Source organism: Lutjanus erythropterus, chromosome 14, assembly GCF_056507025.1.
Source record: "Lutjanus erythropterus isolate fLutEry1 chromosome 14, fLutEry1.hap2, whole genome shotgun sequence".
NCBI classification, from domain to species: Eukaryota; Metazoa; Chordata; class Actinopteri; order Lutjaniformes; family Lutjanidae; genus Lutjanus; species Lutjanus erythropterus.
Window position 1 is genome coordinate 35406423 of NC_139330.1, and position 7979 is coordinate 35414401.

The 7979-nt window shown below is 36.4% G+C and overlaps 1 pseudogene; it reads left to right on the forward strand.

The window, feature by feature from the left end:
• The first annotated feature begins 790 nt into the window (after positions 1 to 790).
• On the forward strand, positions 791 to 7695 carry LOC146315906 (uncharacterized; annotated as a pseudogene).
• Positions 7696 to 7979: the final 284 nt, after the last annotated feature.

Consider the following 7979-nt stretch of genomic DNA (forward strand, 5'->3'; position numbering starts at 1 on the left):
AATTGATCTTTTTTTTCATAATTTAACATCCCAAGTTTGCTACTGACACCTGGGTGTTAAAAAGATAATGATTTTTGGTAATCGAAAACTAGATATATAATGAAAACTTGGAATATTAAATTATATAATACATTTATCTCAAAGATAAAGCAAAGTATTGCTTAGGAAATTAATACAGGTCATTTTAGACCCATGTTGTGCATTAGAGGTGTAGTGATACAGAAATAATTTTTATTCAAAAAGTAAGAAAGAAATGATAATAAAGATTTGTGATGGTCAAAGACAAGTTAATTGAGAAATACCTGGAATACTGAGATAGATAATAAAAGATATAAAAAATACAAACTCAGCTGGGTCTTTTTAGACCCATGTTGTGCATCAAAGGGTAAAGTACATTGCCTGATTTTCTTATGACTCCAAGTATTTTGAAATTCATGTAAAGCCTTAAGGCTTGGTACTGTTGAATACACTGGTTTTCAGTGAAATTATCTCAATAGAATTTGTGATAAATACTTTATAGGAATATTAAAATATTTTCTCCTTTGTTTCAGGCTGGCGAGGACGACCAGCGATTCATGTAACCAGGGACCAAATTGATTTTCTTATGAAGCAAGGCCACACAGTGAAGCGAATGGCAAAAATTTTGGGGTGCTCCTCATCATTTTTGTATAAGAGGTCGAAGTTGCTTGGTATACCAGTGAAGAGCACTTCAGACGAGTTTTATTGCCACAAAACATAAAATTGTATATTTGTTTTAGTAATTCACATTATTACAATTTCAGATGATGAGAGCATTGTTGCGTGCAGATGGACTGCTGGTTCCACGACATAGGGTGCGTGAGATGTTGGCTCAGATAAACCCAGCAGCTACTGCTAGGAGATGGAGCAGCACTGTGGCAAGACGGGTGTATCATGCACCTTACCCCAACAGCCTGTGGCATATAGATGGAAACATGCGCCTCATAAGGTGAATTCATCCTGGTAAAAATGTTGGTTAACCACAATCTGCGACCTCTATACTGTAATGATGTGGTCACAGCTATAGGTCAGGTAGTCGGCATTTGGTCATGAGGCACACATGAAGTCAGTGCTATTGAAAATTATATGGGAAAGCAATCAGCCAACAGATATAAAACAGACTATCTCTTCCTTAATGTCATTTCAATCATTCTCAAGAAAACCAACAAACAAATATTCAACTCCAGTATAAGTTATAAAATATATTATTTAGGAACCCCGTGTGAGAATTTGGAATACTGTTTTGCTATAGTATTCCTCCCAACTCTGCTTTTCATGAGCAGTGCTGCCATTCTTGGTAGGACAAACACACATTTTTCGTATCACTTATGATAGCAGCACTGTTTTATAGTATAACTGGTGATTTGGGAAATCATAGGGACAACACAGAAGCAGAGTGTTCTGACTTCTCACACAGGCTACTTAAATGGTGGTTTTTGAAATTATCTTTCAGCTTAAAAACTATCTATCCACAGATTACATATTGAGCATTCTCTAGTGCATTCATTCTCTATGGCATTAACAAGTGAACCTATGCAGTGGTCATCTTCATTGGCTAATACCTATTTAATTGGACACTATAGTGTAAACATGTATGACCCTGATAACATGTTTCGTCTGTCTTGATTATGTAGGCTGCAACTGGCATATTTCTTGTGGTAGGCTATAAAAAATGACAGTGATGATATTTAACACTGCATTGTCATAAAACTTTGTAACTATTTAATGTCTTTTTTTAATATGTTGTTTCACACTTTAACTTGTTACTTGTTTATTAACCACAAGTGTTTGTTCTGCCTTTGTATTCATCATTGTAGATGGGGCTTTGCAGTTCATGGTGGCATAGATGGACACTCTCAGCTGATCACTTACCTGAATTGCAGCACAGACAACCGTGCCACCACTGTGCTGTCTCACTTTCCTAAAGCCACATGCCTATATGGACTACCCTCAAGGGTCCGATCAGATTATGGTGGTGAGAACTTACAGGTCAAGACTCATGAACCTTGTGCAGGGCATTGAGCGCCGGAGTTTCATAACGGGGGAATCAGTCCACAACCAAAGAATTGAACGTCTTTGGAGGGATGTGTTCTTGCATGTGTTCACAGCTTCTTGACCCCGGTAATGATACCCACAAACTTTCTCTCCACATAGTTTTTCTTCCCGAGATTCAAAAAAGCCTTGAACGCTTCAGGGAGGCCTGGAACAACCATGCTTTGTGCACCGAAAACAACCGAACACCCACTCAAATCTGGACGGAAGGCATGCTCTCAAATATGGCAACGGACAGTGCAGCAATCAGCAATGTGTTCGGTGAGAATCCCTACAGACCACAAAATTTGGAGGTAGTTCTGGCACAGCATGCAATTGAGTCTTTACCCACTACTGATGGTGATGATCTTCCAGCTGTAATTGTAGAACAATCTCAAATCAGTCTCAGTCAACAGCAACAGGAGTCTATCTCTCATGCCATTGATGACATTTCTGATTTGAAGATGAAGTATCTGGCATGCTGTGCAGAAATTTCAAATGTTATGGCAACCTAAAACTTAAAAGGAAATACACAGCTGTAGACAGAGCGAAAAAGCTTTTCGTTTTACGTTGTGGTGTGGACAGGACAAAAGCATCTCTTCCAAAAAGGCAGGAGCTCCACTTTCTCCCTCACCAGCATCCATCACTTTAGCTGATTTGTATTTTGAAGAGAATCCCTGAAGTACAAATACTGTTTTTAACAATCAAATATGTATGTTACCAGTTATATTTGTGTAAATGCTTAAAAAAACAAAGTACTAAAACTAAACCAGAGACTGAAGCAGAATAAAAGATGCACAATGCCCAAGGTGTTGCCCAAGTTCAGTGCTAGCATTACAACTGGTAAATACTGCTCCTAAATTACTTCTGCTGGCCATACAGTATTGAACTGACACTCTCATCAAACAATGCAAAAACAGTTCACAGGCACCAAGAACTCATAGTTAACATTTATTACCTACTTTTTGTCAGTTTCTTTACTTGTAGCCTGATAGTTGTCTGTCTGGTTTTATGTTAAGTTCAGTGAAAACCAGTAGTCTAGCAGCAGGGGCCCTCAGATTTTGAGGTACCCCTACCCGAGGTAGAACAAAACACAGCAATGTTTTTTTTTTTTTAAATATTCAGGGTCTCCCATTCATGAAATGGATTGTCTTCAACTTTTACTTTGGGGCAAAATTAATTTTTGGGGGTATTATTTACAACTACCCCAATCTCTGAAAAAGGGACAAATTAGGCCAGTCCGGATAAGGGAAATACGACAAAAAAGCCAATTACTTGAGAATGCTCAGTCCTTTCCTCATAATATTTGCTGAAGTATGAACCAGGTGTCTGCCCTACATCATGTGTCAGCTGTTGGACACACAAACAAGTTGCACAACACTGCAGTATCAATAGCCACTGATTAACAAGTGCTCTGTTATAGCTCTATTGTTTCTTTCATTGTTTTTTGGAATGTAAAATCACAGACATAAGATGTCTATACATTATTGTATTATTGTGTAGTGCAGCTTGAATTTACATGTTTATTTCTGCGGCTACAGTCTTGTAAAGAAGTCGCTACAAGATATGTTTTTGTCTTACTGTATTATAAGGTTTAGACATTTGTTCACACTGGGATCTTAGTTAATGGTGTCTGACTAGTTACACTTGACACTGTTGTTCATGACATTAGTACCGTCCTGCCTCTCAAATGCCTGTGTGGTGTTTCATGTTTCAAAATTGCTGATGACATTGCCTGTATTTTGATTTATATATTTTGGAACATTATATGTGTTTAATTTTCATTGTTTGGAGAAGGTGTAATTATCATTCTTACTTTGCTTGTGCTTTTACTTTGAAACTCCAGGCAAAATGCCAGCAGAACAAACATTTTCAGAAATCATTAGTTCTTGAATATGAAAAAAGACAAATGAGACATCATGTTTCAAGACTATTGTTGTTTTTCTTTAATTTTGGGGTTAAAATTAACGTTACAGCTTTCATAGTATCCACAGTCTTTAGTAGTAGCCTCATACTTATAACTCTAGCCAGAAATGTCTATATTTCCTTTACTTGCCTCATATTAAATGCATTGTATACTCAGGGTTCGCTCAGGTTTTGGAAATCCTTGAAATTGGTTGAATTTTAATGTAGTTTTCCAGGTTTGAAAAGTGCTTGGATTTTGGATAAAGTTTTGAAATTATAATTGCATTGTACTTTCACAATAAATTGCTGTCTGGCTGAATAGTTCACTTTTCTGAGTCTGTGAGAGTCAAATTTAATAAAGAAACCAGAAAATATTCAAATCTAAGAAGCTGAAATCAGAAAATTTGGACTGTTTTTTTTTTTTTCTCATAAAATGACTCCGAACGACAAATGCATTTATTGATCCTGTCACAGTTTTGTTACTTGAAAAATAGGCCCAAACTTTCCTGGAACAATTATTTTCATTATTGATTAATCTGTTGATCATTTTCTACACTAATCGATAAAATGTCAGAAAATGTTGAAAAAGGTTGATCTGTGTTTCCCAAAGTCCAAGATGACATCCTCAAATTCTTAATTAGTCCATAAATCAAGGATAATCTGTTTACTGTCAAAGAGTAAAGAAACTAGAAAATATTAACTTTTAAGAAGCTGAAATCAGAGAATAAGGCCTTTTTTCTTAAAAAAATAACTCAACCCAATTAATCAATTATAAAAACAGTTGATTAATTTAATAATCAATTAATATCTGCTTAATTTATTAATTGTTGCAGCTCTAATAGGACGCCAAGTCTACTTACAGACAGATGACACATTTTGAAACATGAAAAATTGTTATATTTTTCTTTAATTTGTCTCCCTTTTGTAGAATTCTGTCATGAAACAATTTTCGTTGTTTATAGCACTTTTGTTTTGTTTTGTTTTTTTTACATTTTGAGCATGTATATAAATATGTCATTTACCACAGCTGTAAGGTTTTTGGCAAGGGCATTGTATGTTAGCCTTGTAAATATTCATTTACCACTGAATGCCTATTTTTCTTTAAAAGTCAAGAATGACATGGACACAAGTCATTTAATTTCTCAGAATCCACTGGTTATGTATTTCTAATCTGCAATTCTGTATATTTAAAATATTCCAGGAAAAGTTCCTTTATCCAGGATTTTTAAACTTTTGTAACATAACTTGAAACATTCTTTGAAATGAAAAACACTGAGAAAAAAAATAGTTTTCAAATGGGGATGCTATACTGTGACATCTCTGAAATTTTATGACAAAAGCCATTTTAACTACTGCTGGGGTAATTCTGTAAAATGCATATTGGCAAGACAATTTGACATATTTCAGCAGTGGACATATGAGCTGAATAAAATTCAAGGTTGAAACAATCCATTTATTTTTTCAGTTCAACATTTTATGCTCAAACTCCAGAGTTGTAAACAGTAAAATTCTGTAAACATTAGAAATTTATTGTTTGTGATCATTGTAAAAACATTGTAAAAACATTGTAAAACTTTGCAAAACAGTGCAAATATGTAAAAAACATTGCAGAAGTCAGCACACTGAAAGTGCAGAACACTGTTTTGAACACGATTTTCTAAATAAAGTGCTTAATCTGAAATGTCCTATTTCCTGTATATGTAGCCTAACAGCCTAACTTTGACTGACTATACACACAACACCAAAAGTAGGGGCCTGCAGAATTCCCTCTGTCATATATTTCTTGAACATGTCATAACCATTATGTATGGGTAGGCGGAGGATTATGAGGTATGAATTTGTGGACGGTATGGAAATCCCAGCGGAGGCACTGCTGAGGTTCCAGAGGTAAACTCCAACACCTTCTCAAGGGTGACTGGACTGCATTCTCCTTCTGTACTGGCTGGTGGTGTTATTTACAAAGAGCCAGCAAACGGTAACATCAAGGAACTAACATTAGATAATATTAAATGCTAACCATGCTAATGCTGATAACCAGTGCTAGCAAAACTTACCCCGAATTCGTTGAATTTGACGGCGAAATAGTCGTCTTGTTGCCGAGAGTAATTACTCTCCATGTCTGGCCATCAGCTCCTGTTGTGCACAGGCTGCGGCGTTAAAAACCCTGTCGAAAACACTAATTTCAGCTTCCCGCTGCTCCGACATGGTGAGAAACAAGCCGTTTTAGCATTTCAGGGGTCTGGTCGATGGTTTAAGGGTTTGATGGTTTTGACTGATTGAATTGGAAGCCCTATGGCCATACAAGCCGCTCCTACCACCCACTTGCTCCCGCCTCCCACTTTTACAGATATCTGCAATGTAATTTTGCCTTGTCAAAACTCCAATACAAAATATCTGCAATTACATTCTGACTAGGTAGATTGCAGGTAAAAGATATCTCCAATTCGAGATATCTCTAATCAAAATCCATTCCAAGATATCCACAACCCAATTATAGATATCTACATCTGAATTATGACTATCCATAATCCCAGCTAGAGATATCTACAACATAATTTTGACTAGTCATAATTCCAACTCAAGATATCTACAATGTAATTCTGGCTAGATAAAACTAATTTTAAGATATCTCGAAAAACAAAGCAGATATCTTGAATTAAGGGCATTTGGAGATATCTTTAAATGGAATTAGGGATATCCATAATTCAGATGTAGATATCTTTAAATGGAATTATGGATATCCATAATTCATATGTAGATATCTGCAATGCGAGTTGTGGATATCTGCAATTTAATTACGGATATCTGTAATGACAAACCCCATACACATGAATGGGGAAAAAGTGACGTCATTTGTCCTAGTAAAAATTACATTGTGGATATCTAAAATGATAATTGTATATAGGAAGAATTACTTTGTGGATATCTGAAATGTTATTTTTGAATAGGAAGAAATGAATTACAGATATCTGCAATACATATCCAGCCTAGCTATTAAATTTTAAAACAGCTTGCCATAGGTTTGTCCCACTTGTAGGGCAAAAGATGCTGATGATGCTTTGGACTCAGAGCAGTAATTATCAATGGTGCCATGAGCATCAAAGTATTTTAAAAAATAAACTACATCTAACGCTTTTGCCATGTGAATGTCAAAATGCTATACACTGTAAAAAAAAAAAAACATAGCATACACAAATCAGCTAATTTTTGCAGTCAGAACACTTCAAAACATAAACTTGAGCTGAAGTCCTTTGACTTGAAATAATGAGTTGAATGAATGCACTGTTCAGAGTTTAATCAACTCATTAAATTACATTTCTGCAGAAACATGATCAGCATATTACCTGTTTATATTTTAAGGTTATTGGATATATTTAGAACTGAATTAATATCAAGTTTATTTGACTATAAAGTGTATTTGTTTTAAATCATTGCAACATTACTTTAACTTGTCATTTTAAATTCAGACAAGTTATAGTTTTAAGGCCTAACAGACACAAACTTTTTTTAGTTTAAAGAAATATACAGCTGAAACTTAAAACTGACTTTTCAAACTGAAAAACTGTAAATTAACTTTATTTGTAATCAGACAATTGGACTCGAGTCATAGGGACTCGGACTCGAGTCGACTCGAGTCGCAAATCTGACGACTTGCAACTCGACCTGGACTTGGAGGGTCAGAGACTCGAGACTCGACTCGACTTGAGACAAGATGACTCCCCTCGACTTGAGACAAGATGACTGCTGCCCCCAACCCCCGCTCCGCAACGGGGAAACGACAAACGAGCCCCTCCCGCATCACTCTTTCACCTGACTGCTGCTCTCTCCTCTCTCTCCTCCCCCCGCGCGCGCCCGCTTCACCACGGTGCAACGAGCCCCTCCTTCACCTGACCGCAGCGCTCTGCTCTCCTCCTCTCTCTGCCTCCTCTCTGACAGTCAGTCAGCTGTTCCTGTCAAAAACATGACGTGTCGTGGCTTTTATACCTATGGATGTTAACATTAGAGCTGGACAGTATTACATTACA